Source organism: Tursiops truncatus, chromosome 15, assembly GCF_011762595.2.
Source record: "Tursiops truncatus isolate mTurTru1 chromosome 15, mTurTru1.mat.Y, whole genome shotgun sequence".
Classification (NCBI taxonomy): Eukaryota; Metazoa; Chordata; class Mammalia; order Artiodactyla; family Delphinidae; genus Tursiops; species Tursiops truncatus.
In genome coordinates, this window is record NC_047048.1 from 20,521,642 (window position 1) to 20,536,961 (window position 15,320).

Consider the following 15,320-nt stretch of genomic DNA (forward strand, 5'->3'; position numbering starts at 1 on the left):
GTACACCTGCCTCCCGCCGGGGCCAGGTCCCACGTGCCATCCTGTCATGTAGGACTTGCAGGCCCTGCCTGAGCCAGACAGTGGGCAGGGGCTTCTGGCTTCCGGAGCCAACAGAGAGCCCCCATGAGGCAGCGAGTCCCTGCCCTCAGTGTCCAGGAAGAGAATGAAACAATCTGTAATCTCCGATCTCCTCGAGCTCACCCAGCCAGATCCGCTGCCGGCCCTCTCAATTTCAAGGACTCCGGGAACCGGTCCTGGCCCAGGTGGTCATTCTTGCTCAAGGCAGTTGTGGCGGATGGCGCTGGGCCCGGCCTGACCTGCCAGAGGGCCCTGCCCCGTCCCTGAGGCTGCAGCAGCCACAGGATCTGTGGGGGTGGCCTCTCCCCTCCTGTCCTGTGGCTTTCGGGCCTGGAGCTGCAGGCCCAGACCCACCTGAGACTCCATCTCTGGGGCTCGGATCCTCTTGCGCAGGGCCCCCTGTGGTATCTAATGTGAGGCCTTTTTGGAGGGGGTCTTTGGTCCTAAGATGCAAGAATCAGAACCCTTTGTAATGGGGGAGGGGTGCAACGCATGGACAGAAAATTCTCCCACGTCTGGGCTCCAATTCCATCTTTAAACTGTCGATATGAACTTGAGGAAACTGCTTGGGTCTGGTCAGAGACAGTGACTGAAGAAGCCAATAAAGACCTGGTTTCCGGGACTTCCCTGGTGGCGCAGTGGTTAAGAATCCACCTGCCAATGAAGGGGACAGGGGTTCGAGCCCTGGTCCGGGAAGATCCCACATGCCGCGGAGCAGCTAAGCCTGTGCACCACAACTACTGAGCCTGTACTCTAGAGCCCGTGTGCCACAACTACTGAGCCTGCGTGCCACAACTTTTGAAGCCCGCATGCTTAGAGCCCGTGCTCCGCAACAAGAGAAGCCACAGCAATGAGAAGAAGCCCGTGCACCGCAACGAAGAGTAGCCCCCGTTCGCCGCAACTAGAGAAAGCCCGTGCGCAGCAACAAAGACCCAACGCAACTAAAAAAAAAAAGACCTGGTTTCCTAGACAACAGCTGGGTGTCAAGGAGCCTGACCTCAGAGGGACCTCTGGGGGAGGTCATCTGGGGGACCTCAGAGCCCCCAGCCTAGGTGCGGACCAATGGATGGGTCAACCAGTGCCTAGAGGTTCTCAAAGTCTGACCCCAGAGCAGCTGCTGCAACATCACCTGGGAACTTGTTAGAAAGGCAGCTCCTCAGGCCCCACTGCAGACCTCCTGAATCAGAAGCTCTGGGTTTGAACAACTAACCTGGGTTTTCACAGCCCCCTAGGAGATTCTGGGCCACGCTAAATTTGAGGCCTATAGCCTTACTACTCAAGTACCAGGACCAGGCGATGAGCATCACCTAGCAGCTTGTTAGAGACACAATATTCAGGCCCCACTTCACTGAGTCAGAATCTGCACTTACCAAGACCCCCCGGCACTCGTGTACATGTTAAAATTTAGGACGCGCTAGCCTAGAGTTCCTCGCCATAAAGTCAGGGGTCTCAAACTCAAATGCTTCCAGGGACCAAGCAGGTGATGTTCAAAAATGAAGCCAGGTTAGATCCAGCTGATTATTGCTCTTTGGAAGTGTGAGCCCAGGACGGCCAGATCTTCCAATTTTTCAAGAGAATCTGGAAACCCAGATGCCAGAGTGAAATGTCCTGATTTAAAAATTACTGTGTGGGGGGGACTTCCCTGGTGGTCCAGTGGTTAAGAATCTGCCTTCCAATATGGTTCAATCCCTAGTTGGGAAACAAGATTCCAAATGCCGCGAGGCAACTAAGCCCGCAGGCTCTAGAGCCCACGTGCCACAACTAGAGAGCCTGCACGCTGCAACTACTGAACCTGCACGTCCTAGAGCCTGCACACCACAACTAGAGAGAAGCCCACGCGCAGAAACAAAAGATCCCGTGTGCTACAACGAAGATCCCACATGCCACAACTAAGACCCGACACAGCTAAATAAATAAATAAACATTAAAAAAATGATTGTGTAGGTCACACAAAATCAGGCCTATGGGGCACAAGCATATAGGCCTTGGGGCAGGAAAGGTGCCTCATCTCTGGGTAAGCTTTCTGAGCTTGGGACAGCCCTCCCAGGCATGGCAAGAGGCACACAGTAGGAACTCAAGAAGGGCTGGGACAGAAGTTCCCAAATTCGTCTGCATAATGGAACCACAATTACATTGAGTAGCTGTCGCAGCTACTCAATGCTGCCATGGGAGTGTGAAAGCAGCCAGAGATAATATTAAATGACTGAGCATAGCTCAATCATTTTTTCTTTTCCTTTGGCCGTGCCGCGCAGCTTGTGGGATCTTATCTCCCCGACCAGGGATTGAACCCGGGCCCCTGGCAGTGGAAGCGTGGAGTACTAACCACTGACCACCAGGGAATTCCCAGCACAGCTGTGTTTTAATAATTCTTTATGAATACTGAATTTTAAGCTGCATGTAATTTACATGTGTCACAGAATATGATTTTTCTCTTGATTTTTTTTTTCAACCACAGAAAAGCCATTCTTAGCTCATGGACTGCACAAACTTGGCCTTTGGGCCATAGTTTGCCAACCTCTGGGATGGAGGAATGAATTGAGGGCCTGGAGGCCTGGACTGCCGTCCTTCTTCCCGGTATTTACGCACATAATCTCCCCTACACAATCTCTAAAACCTTAGCAGCACTTGATTATGAAAAGGTTATGCTGACAAGGCCCGATCAAGTACTGACTTGGTCTGGCTCTGGGCCAAAGACTTCAGATTAGACCCTAAATCCTTCATCACCCTGGCAGGATTTTAGGGAGCTGCCTTCCAGTGGGCTACTCCGAACCCCACCTCCCTGGCTGGTGATATCATTGATCCTTAACATGTAGTGACCATTTAGCTATGTGGTGGGCACTGTCCTTAGAGCTTTACCCGAATCACCTCATTTCCTTCTCACTCCCCAAGAGAGGGAAGACTAGTATATGCCATGTGTATTATCATATACCCATTTTTTAGATGAGGAAACAGAGGCACAGGTGATTTTCCTAAAGTCAGAGAGTGACAGGAGTAGAACAGGATTGAACCCAGGTCTGCATGACTCCAGAGGCTGCTCTCATAACCACTTTGCTATATTGCCTCTCAGTAATCCATCACTACCACCAGTCAACACGATGCCCAGACACAACCTTCTCAAGGACAAGCCTTGGGCAGCAAACCTGGGCCTCTGCATCTTAACTGGCATCCAGACACCAATCAACCTTCTCTGCCTTGGGCTGCAGCCAGACCTGGGGGACCCAAGATAGCTTCTGTACCCACCCCAGGAAGAAGGAGGCTAGCAGAGCTGCCTCGTACGACTGTGCACTGCACAACTCTAGGGGGCATTATTCACAATGTGCCCTGTGTGAACGGCACCCCTGGGCCCGAGGGGCTGGAGGCTGGAGGTGAGGTGCTCATGTTGCCTGACCTAAGACTGGCCTTGGGTGCCCACCTTAACCGCTATTCAGAAACAATTCATCCAAAAGGGAGGCAGCCCAGAAGGAAACGCCACCATGGGCGGTGGAGGTGCAGGCTGGCAGCCTTGGGGAGCCCTTTGGGTCTGGGGCAGGGAGTGGCTGGCTCTTACTGGAACCTCCTCCATCCAACTTGGAAAAAGATCCTGCCGCCCGGTCTGTCTCAGACTGGACTGACCGCAGCTCCCAGCTCTGAACTGTTGGCCCTGCTCCAGGTGAGAGGTCCCCTTCCCATCCCTCCACACCCTGCCTCCCTGGAAAGAAAGAAGGGCTCTCGAGTGTCCTCTCCAATCCTGCCCCCAAGCTGCCCTGCGCTAGCCCTGCACTGCTCGTTCTCACGCTGGGCAACACCTGCCCCTGGCCATTCAGGGCCGCTGGGAGCTCCCAGCCAGATGCTCCCAGCTCTCCCCTGAACTACTGCTGTCCTTACCTGTGTGCTTTCCTGTGTTCGTTTTGCTTTTATGATTTGAGCCAGGCCCTGGGCCAGCACTTTACATGCACCAGTTCATGTGACCTTCATCACAACCCAATGAGGCAGGGACTATGATTATCCCCATTTTACAGACAAGGGCTTGGACAGGTTCAGAGAGGTTAGGTTGCTTGCCCAAAGTCACACAGTTAAACAGTGTCAGGGCCAGGAATCAGATTTGGGTCTTTTAGACTTTAGAGCCCAATGCTTATCTTTCTAGAGGATGAATGTGTCATGTCCTCTAGGTCTGTTTCCCTATCTGCAGATTGGGTCTTGGGTCTGGGAAGCCATGTGGGTGACTATGATGTTGCTGCTGGTGATGATGGTGACGAAGGAGATGATGATAAAAATGGGGATGATGGTGATGATGATGACGTGCTGATGATGATGAAGATAAAGGTGATGGTGATGAGAGTAGTGATGAGAGGATGGGGATGATAATGATGCAGGTGGTGATGATGATGATGATGATAATGATGGTGGTAATGACCATGATGTACCTACCCGATACAGTTATTGTGCAGACTACATGAGGTACTCAGGTAAAACATTGCTCACCATGCCTGTTCTATAGTTAGCACTCTACAAGTGTTGGGTCAGTTGAGGTCTCTGTGCCCTAGACCTCCAGAGTGGATTCCACTGCACTGGAGTGTGTTCAATAAACACCCTCCTCCTCAGACACTAGGTGAAAGGTGTGAATCAGAGACAAGAAAGGGATAAAAGAGTAACGTTTTTCTCTGTTGGTCCCTCCTACTTCCTGCTAAGTCTCCATTTCCTGCCAACCTCTGAAATCCAGCTTGGCTTTGGAACTAAGTCCCTGGGAGGGAGGCCTGGCCTCGGTGGGTTTCCTGGGCCCCAGGTGGCCTTCACCCAGGCCTCCAGGGAGATTCGGAGGCTGAGAATCTGGTGCCCAGGAAGGGGCTGCTGCCCCAAGAATCACAGCCATTTTCAAGCTGGGCTCCTGCCTTCTCTGTTGGGGGAGATTAGGATCTTCATCCACACAGCGACCCAGGGTAGGTCCTAGGGGAGTGAACAGCTGAAACCTTATACTCAGCTGCTGGTAAACCAAGGGCTTTGAGAGCCATTGGCACAGAGTAAAAAATTTCCATTCCTCCTCCACACTCATCTGGAAGCTGAGGAGAGGCAGGGTGAGCTCTGTGGTCAGACTGCTTGAGTTCAAATCCCAGCCCCATCACTTGCTAGCTCCGTGTGACCTTGGGCAAGCTACTTAACCTCTCTGAGCCTGCTTTCTTATCTGCAAAATGAAGACAATTTCATCACCTGTTTCACCGGACTGTTGGAATAATATGATGAGATCCCACAAGTCTCTCCAAAGGTCAAGTGAGGGAGAGTGTCTGTACCTTTATGGGCGCTGAACGAATTCTATGATGTAACGCTTGTGCCCGGCCTGTAGTGTATACTTTAAAATGCTGCCTATTATTATTACAGAGGAGAAAGCCACATGGGCCCTCATTTCTCTGACGAACTATATCTTGTGCTGAGAGAAACTGAAGTCAGTTCATCCCTGTGCACAAGGCAAGCAGAATAGCATGGTTCCCAGACAGAGCGGCCGCACCGTCTGCAGTGACTGAGATGAGTGTTGGAGCTGTCTGGCTGCAGGGAGGAGTTTTTAGCCAATTAGATCCTAAGATCCAACAGGAACACAGCTCCACCCACCTCAGGCCCAGCCACTGGTGGGCCACAGTGGGAGTTCAAGAGTGGGAGTGAGGATGCAGAGGGGGTCTCGGGTGAGGGTCTTGGAGTCTCCTGGGGGCTGAGACGTGTGACCTACTCCACCCTGTATCTCCAGGGCCTAGTCCGTCACTGGCAATCATCCAGCCACCTGTCATTCATTCACTCAACCAATATTCATTGAGTGTCTACTGGGAGCTGGGGCTGCAGCAGTGAAGCAATGAACAAAATACACAAAATCTGGCCCCTAGAAGTTTAAATCCCTGTGAACTAGCGTTGTAGCCTTCAGGAAACACTCCCTGAATATTCCCAAAGGCCGGGAAATGTGTCTGATGCCCCACCCCACCCCCGCCTTGCTTTGCCAGGTTCTTTCTTCTATGCGGGGAGATCTGCCCAATGGGTGGGTCATCCCATGGCCAGGCTGCCACCCACTGTCATCTGGTGTCAGAGGGGTCAGGGAGGGTGAGGCCTAGACCGGGTCCTGCTCCACCAGCCAGCAAGCTGCAATCAGCCGGTCCACCCTGCGCTTGAGTATCACCCATCCCTGGACACACACGCCCAGGCCGATTCTGATCTTTCAACTTTCCCTGAATTCGGCAGGTGTCTAGGTCTTTTCAGCCCAGGACTCTCCTCCCACTGCCCCACCAGCATCCCTTCTTGAAGCAGGGCTAGAACAGCATTTCTGGAGTTAATCAGAGCAGTAGGAAGGGTGGGGCCAGTGAATGGGGGTCAGCTGCTAAGGTGCTGTGCTTGCTTACTCACGACCCTGCAGGAGGTCCTATTGTCTGCAATCCACAGGCCAGGGTTGGGGCTCAAAGGTTAAGTGTCTTGCGCAAGGTCACACAGAGCTAAGCTCCAACTCCAGCCTGTTTAACTCCCAAACCCTTAACCGTTACATCAACTGACTGTCCAAAGAAGACAACTAAGGCGTCTGGGGGATTTCAACACTCAAGGCGTGGCAGCAATGCTCTGAGGACAGGAGCAGTCTCCCCAGGCAGTCTGCAGTAAACCAGGCCCCCCAGGCCCAGTAAATGCCCCTCCTTCCACTTGGGAGCACCCAGCCCGTGCCAAGCACACGTCTAACATTTTACATTCTGCCCCCCCCACCCCGCCCAATCTCTAAAACAGCCCTTCAAAGGCTGCCTTCCGGTCCACCCCGACCCTCAGCCTCAGGCCCCGAAGGTCTCGCTTACCAGCCAAACTCCTCCTCACTGTGGTGCAAACCGCTGAGAAAGGACAAAGGTGATCCCTCCCGGGGTGGTGGGAGGGGGTGCCTCTCAACCAGGAAAATCAACAAACTCCGCACACAGACAGGTGAGAGTGGAATTTCAGGAATGAGCTTGTTTTAGGAGGTTGCAATCCAGCCCCCACTTAAGGTCCTTGATGGAGCCCGCGTGCAGGTGCGGCTCCTGAAGGAGGGTGTGCCAGGCTTCCCAGGCCTTAGCCCTCCTTCCAGGCCTCAGCTTGGGAGTGAGTTCCCCAACACGTCAAGAGGAAGCAAAGCTACCTGTATCGTCCCAGAGGTCTGCACGGAAAGGGCCCCTGATCTTCAAGACACTGGGGAGAAGGAGAAAGTTGGGGCTGAATCTGGGCTCTGTTGTTATCACTGTGAGGCCTCTTGGGAAAATCCCTGAACCCCTCGGAGCCTCTTACTGCCTCATCTCTCATCAGCTGGCCTCCTCTTACCTTATCTTGGCCTCCCCAACCCATCCCAGGGAAGTCCTGCAGATTCATCTCAGCCCCCTGACTGTATTGCTAGGATATTGTTTCCTTAGTGTAAAAAATAAATTCCTCTTTTAAAAACAAAAATGCTAAGACTTTAAGGCTTATTTCAAGTTTATTTATTTTCTTAACAATTACTTAAGACTTACTGTGGGCCAGGCAACACTCTAAGCACTTGACACCTTTGATCCTCTAACATCCCTAATGGGGTGAGAATTATTATCACCTCCAGTTTGCAGAAGAGAAAAGTGAAACACAGAGAGGTTAAGTAACTTGCCTGAGGTGACACAGCTAATAAGTGAGAGTCAGGATTCGGATCTCTGTAGGTTAGGAGGCCACAGGTTTAGAACTGCTGCATCTTTGGTGGATTCCCACCGGCCAAGATAATTCTGTCTGACTCGACGTTCTGTGATTTTACACTACGGAAATGCATTAAATTTTTGCAAATACAAAGTGATATAAAAATATAGATGGTTCTTTTATAAACTCCCTGTATATAAACTCACTCCACCTGAATCTGCTGGTCTTAATATTTGGCCCAGTAGCTGATTCTAGCCTCCCCATCCTCTTGAACCTGACCTCCTACAGTTGTTCCAGAGATGCAGAGCAAGCACTCTGTATAGGTAAAGTCATCTAGTTCTTGCAGGATTCCTTGCAGGTACTCTCTGACAACCCCATTTTGTAGGTGGGAAAACTGAGGCTTTAAAGAAGTACACACACTTGATCAAGTATACACAGCTAAGAAGTGGTGGCATCAAGGACTAGAACCCACGCAATCTGATATCAAAGCCCCTACTTGTTTCTTTGTCATCCCTAAATATTTTCACTGTGGCAAAATATACAACGTAAAATTTACCATTTTAACCCTTTTTTTGGTAAAGATATACTTTAATGTCAAGATTCAGGCTGAAACATAATTGTCTTACAAAGATTGTGAATTGAAATGTCATAATTGGAGTTGCAAGATGCCACACCAGCCCCCCTCCCAGCCTTTCCTGCCTGTGTCTTACATCAAAGGAGTTAAATCTGTTCCACAAAATAAAAATTAAAGTAGCCTTGGCTTACCAGCAATTACACTTTCACTTTTCCCATCCAGCTAATTGTTTTAAAACTAACTTGCTAATACGCTGTCGGTGCAAATTTATTCATAATAGACGTGAGCAAAAGGGTCGCCATTTCAACCATGTTTAAATGTACATTTCAGTGGCGTTACGCATTCACATTGTTATGCAACCATCACCACTTATCCATCTTCAGAAAAATTTCATCATCCCAACCAGAATGAAACTCTGTACCCATTAGACACTAACTCCCCATCCACCCCTCCCCCTCAGCCCCTGGTAACCTCTCTTCTACTTTCTCTGAATTTGCCTCTTCTAGACGCCTCATATAAGTGGAATCATACAATATTTGTTCTTTTGTGATAAAGGCCCTACTTAAAACCATAATTCATTTTTTATTTGAAAACATATTATATAATTTGGGTCGTAGTCAAAGGGGGAGTTAACCTTATCTCCAGTGTCATGCTTGTTTTAAATAAGGACAAAGAAGATACATGTGGCTAGATTTTATAACTATAATATAACAACTGTATGAGGGAAAAAACATCTAATGAGTACCAAATTGCATGTAATGAAAGGTAAGTCTCCTCATGTATCAGTTTCCCTCTTCAAAGTTAACCAGCTTCTAGTGTGTCCTCCAGATTCTAATGTGCATATACAAATATATACACATATAACACTGAATCCCTTTTTAAAACACACACACACACACACACACACACACACGTGGTAGAACACTATACACTGTTCCATACCTTGCATTTTTCTTTTAACAATACATCTGGGAGATGGTTTCACATTTATTCTTGCAGAGCTACTGCTTTCTTTTGAACGGCTGCATCATATTCTCTTGCATGGCTGTCCTGACATGTATAGTACTTAGTTCTCCTCTGGTGGATGTTAGCTCATTTCCAATCAATTGCTCTCACACACAGACTATCTTTGTTCTAACATGATGTGCCCAATGCAAGGATATCCACTGGATATCCCAATGGAAGGATATCCACTGGATAAATTCCAAGAGGTGAAGTGGCAGAGACAGAGGGCATGAGCATCTTCAATACTGACAGTTTTCTTACCCCCGCCTCAGGTTGCCCCAATTTGTGCTCCCACCAGCAGAGTCAGAATCCCGGTTGCCACACCAGCACTGAGTGTTACCCAGTGAACTTGCAGGTGGAAAACAGAATCAGTGTGGTTTTGTTGTGCATTTCTGTTTTCAGAGTTCAGCATCTTTTCATCTGTTTGAATTCAATTGTATTTCTTTTTATGTAAACAGTAGAATCGTATCCTCTATTCCTTACCCCCCACTCCCCCCACTTTTGGATCACGTGGTTCGTCTTTCATTTATAAGAGCTCTCTATGAAATTAACTCTTTCTCATAAAAGTGGCAAATACTTTCACTAGTTTGACATGCCTGGGCTTATGGATTTTTGTTTGTTTGTTTTGGTCATGCAGAAAAAATTAATTTTTATGTAGCCAGACTCAGCAAATTCTATCTTTAAGGCAAGGCCCGTGCTTCTACCCATTAGGCTGTACTGCCTCCCCGCTCTGATCAGCGCTTTGAAGAAGACACGTGGAGTGGGCCTGCTTCTTGATTGGAGGTCCTCGGCAGAATATTATTGTCCCCAACCTAGACTTGGACCTGGACTCGTGTTCTCAAGGTGCCAAGGGAGAAGAGACTGTTCACAGAGAGACTCTAATCACGAGCTTTTACTGGGAGGGGGACAGGGCCTCAGCTCCCTGATCCCACACTAGAAAATAACTCCTCTGAAAGTCAAATCTTGCCCCAGGCCCTCAAGGTGGGCCCACTGGAGGCTGTGAGACTAGAAAGGAGAGCAAGTTCTAGAGAATAAAACCCCCACTAGGCCCCTTGGCAACTTTCCTATCTGTAAAGAAGTGGTTCTTTCCAGCCTCCCACACTGGAGGGGATGTGCCTTTGTCTTAGCGCATCCCCTCCGGGTTTGGTCTTTGCAAGGGCAGAATTCTCACCACCAACCCACTCTTCTAGAGGGAGGTGGATGCAGGTGGCCAAAGAGGATCTCATTTGAAGGTTTCCTCCAGACCAGTGATTCTGAAATTTTAGCTTTCATGAGAGCCACCTGGAGGTCTTGTTAAATTACAGGTTGCTGGGCCCACCCCCAGAGTCTCTGACTTAGTAGGTCTAGACGGGGTCTGAGAATCTGCATTTTGAAAAAAATCTGCAGGTGATGCTGAGGCTTCTGGTCCAGGGACCACAACTTGAGACCCATTGGCCCAGGACATCCACTCCCTGGAGACCCCCATCTCAGGCTGGGCAGTGGTATGAGTTAGGGTGAGAGGCCTGGAAGGACACGGGCTTCATCCAATCAAAATAACAGCAACTGCTCTGTGCCAGGGGCTGTGCTACGGGCTGTGCATTCATTCTCATCTCATCCTCACACCAAGCCCACGAAGTAGGTTTTACTGGTACTAACTCCACTTTACAGTGGAAAAACTGAGGCTCAGAGAGGGTGCATGGGCTTTAGAATTAGACAGATCTGGAGTCTGATTCCAGCTCAGCCACTGACCCATCGTGTGAGCTCCTGAGCCAGTGACTTACCATCCCTGAGCCTCTAACTCATCAGTTAAGTGGGGACCAAAAACCTGATTCTTGGGGCATTATGAGGATTGACAGGGCTGATGATTATAAGGGCAACTGTAAAGCACAAGAAATGTACATCTCCTTTCTTGCTGCAAGCCCCATCATGATCTCAAGGTCCTTTTCTGTCTCTCCAGATCCATCTTCCCTCTCCCTATACTCTGAGATACCTTACCAGAAGTCACACTAGACTACTGTCACTTCCTAAACCTGCTTCACCTGGTCATGCTCCCAGGCCTTTGGAAAGGCTGTTTCCTCTGTGTGGAAATGCCTTTCTCACGCTATTGCTCCAGAGAAACTCCTATTCATCCTTCAAAACCCACCTTAGAAGTCCCCTCCTTTTTGTCACTTTCCTTGAAATGTTGTCCTCCTCCTGCCCTTGGAAAGGCAGGAGGAGGACAACATTTTCCTCTTTCACTTGTGTTCCCATAACATTTTATATGGAGTACAATCTGGAATACAAATTGCACTGTTACAGGGACCAGGCAACTTATACCACCACCAGCAATCATCAGCATCATCAGCACTTAGTGTTTTCCATGCACCAGGCACTGTTGTAAGAGGCTGAGGTTTGTTGATTCATTTAATGCCTAAAATAGCCCTCTGAGGCAAGTGCTACTTATTATACCTATTTTCCATATGAGGAGATCGAATCACAAAAATGCTAAATATTTTGCTTTAGACCATACAACTAATCCATGGCAGAGCTGGGATGCAGAAGCTGGCTGTGGAGTCTGTGTTATTAACATTTATATTATGCTGCTCTTTATGAATGAGGGGTGGGCCAGGTGGGGACTGTGCCACCTGGAGGGCGCCTGCCCCATCCCAGGGGGCAGCCGAATGTTAGGGCTGGAGTTGTCAGCCTTTCTGATCCTCTTTTCTCAAGAGGATCCAGAAATATGAAGTTTTATGTGACATCTCCCACCTTTTAAAATCTTGGGAGTAAGCTAAAATTGAAAAAGGAGTGTGGACCTCACAAAAGCTGCACACAGGCCTGCTTTGTGGGAACCTCGTCTCCGTTTGTTTCTGCATCTTAGCTCAGGGCTAGGCGCACAGTAGGTCCTTTGTAGGTGCCATGACACTTCTGGACCTCACTGTGAGGTGGGCGTGGCTCTCACAAGCTGAGCTCTCATCCCAGTCCCACTCAGCACTGAGATTCTCTGACCTGCACTTGGGATGTGGACGAGGTCCCAAACGGTGGCCCTGAGCACCACCCCAACCTTGGGGCCATCTCCAGGTCTCCTCTGTCCAAGATAAGACTTCCTGCTTTCCAAGTGCTGACAATGAGTTAAGTGTTTTGTTTCGTCATCCCACTGATCCAACAGATCTGGGAGGCTGCCATGTTCATCATCCCCGGGTTACAGATGCGAAACTGTGGCTCAGAGAGTGGATGGGAATTATTGCCCAGACTAGGAAGAGGTGGAGCTGGGACTGTGATGCACACAGCTCTGATTCTAGCTTTTCCCCAAGCAGCTGTCATCGGGCCTTCCACCAAACTTTTGATAGTTCTGGCCCACGTTCTAGGGCAAGCACACTCCCACGGTACAGCCCAGACCTGGAAAGTTTGTGGTATGCAGATAGGACCCTGGACACTCCAGTCTGTCAGGCATGGTTTCTAGCTCCTTCTGTGTCTTATTGGATGGCGGGGATGGCATTGAGAGTGCCTAGAGGGAACTCCTGGACATGGTCCCTTATGGGAATTCTGCCCACTGGGGCCTGGACAGGCAGAACTTGTGGCCTGGCTCAACCCCAGGCCTTTGGGCTCAGCAGCAACTGCAGATAGCAGGGTATAGTGTTTGTACGTGTCCACAGACAGAAGGATAGAGATGTGCGTATGTGCACCTGTGCATGTGTGTATGCCTTGTGTATGTGTGCACGCACGTGTGTGTACAATGGAGAACAGGGGACCTTGTCCCCCAAATTCAGATCCTGTGAAGTTAGTTTAGGACAAAGTACAAAGAAATCTAAACCCAGAGATGTCAATTTACAGCAGAGGTTGAAATATGAAACAGTCCCCTAATTTTTACAACTTAACTGCCCATCAGTAGGCGTATTCGTGGTGGAAAACAAGGCAGCAGTTAAAATAAATAAGCTACATTTATATGCAGCAACTTGGATAACTTTCAAAGAAATGATAACTGGGTGGAGGGGGGTGGCAAGTTTCAGAATGATGTGGATGGATTATACCGTTTCTATTAAACATCCACCCACAACATTACTCTGCAGTTTACATACCTTCTATGGGTACGCATGTATACGACTGCCTGGGTGTAGGAAAGGCCTAGAAGGAACTCCCCAAATTACGAAGGCAGTCACCTTTGCGGGGGCAGGGAGGTCAGGGGTTGAAATTTACAAAGGAGAATGGCTCTGTGTACTCCTCGCAGCATCACACAGTTCAGTGGGCTGGTACGTTGGGCCACTGGTGGATGTCACATGGAGGCCACAGGGAGGCTTAAGCCTGGGGAACAATTCACACAGGACCCTCATGGACTCTCTGAGGGCTCTGCTGTCAGGGACAAACCACCGCTTTGGCTGTTCTGCCCTCACTCCCTGGTGGAGATGGGGTGTGGGAGCTTTCCTGCCTCTTGTGGATGGAGGAGCTCTGCTGCTTCCTCCGGAAACCTCCGCCTGCCTCAGTTTCTCCCTCCACACTGGAGGGAGAGGTCCCGCCCCAGCTGTCCGCCCCCACCCCCTGCCCAGCACCCCCAAATCTCCGACACATGCCCCTCTGGGGGATAGCAGGGCCTCCGGATCTGGCCTCCTCCCAGTGTGGCCCCAAGGGGGACAACTCAGGGAATGAACCCCCGTTGCCCAGAGGCGGGCTGGCAGAAGAGGCTAAGGTGGGCTCTGGGGTCAGACTCCCTGGGTTCAAATCTGGGCTCAGCAAGTTGTCCCTGGAACCCGGGGAGGCGTCTCCAGCCTCTGACCCTCAGTTTTCTCCTCTGTAAAATGGGGACACCAAGAAGGACCTAATTCCAGCAAAGCGTTGTGCGTCCCGGCGCCTAGCCCGTGCTCTCAGGTGTCGCTGCTGTTGCGCTCCCGAACGACACCTCACCCCGCCCCTCGGGGCCGAGGACGCTGCCGCCTTCTCTGCCGCCCCTGACAGACACACTCATCGCCCTCTCCCGGTCCCTCGGCTCGCATCGGGGGGCTTCCCCACTCCCCACAATCCTCTGCGGTGGTCCCCCTACGCCCGAGGCCGGGTCCCCGCAGCGCCGCCGAGCGCCCTCCGGTGGGAAATGGCGGGGTGGGCGGCGGGGGAAGGCGTGGAGCCCGGCGTCGCTGACGTACCTGCTTCCCGCGGCGGCTTGGGATGCGCGCGGCTGGCGGCGGCGGCGGCGGCGCTCGAGAGGAGGCGGCGGCGGCGGCTGGGCACTTGTCACGGCGGCGCCGCGAGCGCGCGGACAGGTACTGGGAGGGAGCGGGCGGCGGGGCTGGGAGGTCCGGGAGCGCGGCGGGCGGGGCTTGGCGGCGCCGACGGCCCGGGCCCCCGCCCCCGCCTGGCGGGCCACCGCCCCTGCTCGGCTCCCCGCCGCCCCTCTTTCTCACTCTCCCCCGAAACAAGCTCCCGCCGCGCGCGTTCCCTCGTGCCCGCTTCCGCATCCACGTCTGCCCGGCACACCCACCCGGACCCCTCGCGCACACACCCCGCATTCTCCCTCTGCACATCCGGACCTGCGGCACCAATATGTACGCACGGACCCCGTCATCCTCGTGTTCCCCAGACAGACCACTGTCCCCACAGTCCCCTACCCCGCCCCCCCCAGCACATACGTGCCCCGTGCAACACTTCATCCTGCCCCGCGGTGTACCTGGACACATTGCGCACACCTGTACGACCACGCCCATCACATCCACACCCCCGCAGGCACAGATTGTCCTCTGGGCAAGGTGAGGACTTCAAGGAGTTCACATAGAAACAGGCTTCTGTAGCTGATTTCCCTGTCCCTCACCGACCTCTGCATTCCCTCACCCTCACCTTTGCTTTCTCAGGGACCTTCTCCTTCCTTGGCCTCAGCCACATCCTCCAAGGTCATTCCCAGATCCCCGTCAGCCCCTGAAGGCCCCGTCTGTTTGGACCTTTGGCTTCCTGCCAGTGACACCCACTACACCTGTGCTTCCGCCTCAGCATGCTGCCAGGCCCCCTTCTCTAATCCTCATTTCCTTCCCTCTTCTCATCAGTTCCAAGGACTATCATTTCAGTATCTTCATTTCACATGTGCATGGCAAACCCCAAATGTCAGCCT

General features: G+C 51.4%; 1 protein-coding gene across 1 annotated transcript in view; it reads right to left on the reverse strand.

Annotated features, from left to right (window-relative positions):
• SCNN1B (sodium channel epithelial 1 subunit beta) overlaps positions 1-14,519 on the reverse strand; it is a 77,166-nt gene extending 62,647 nt beyond the window's left edge. The window contains exon 1 of the mRNA XM_033840148.2: positions 14,365-14,519. The gene's annotated coding sequence lies outside the window, so the exon portion shown is untranslated. The remainder of the gene's footprint in view (positions 1-14,364) is intronic.
• Positions 14,520-15,320: the final 801 nt, after the last annotated feature.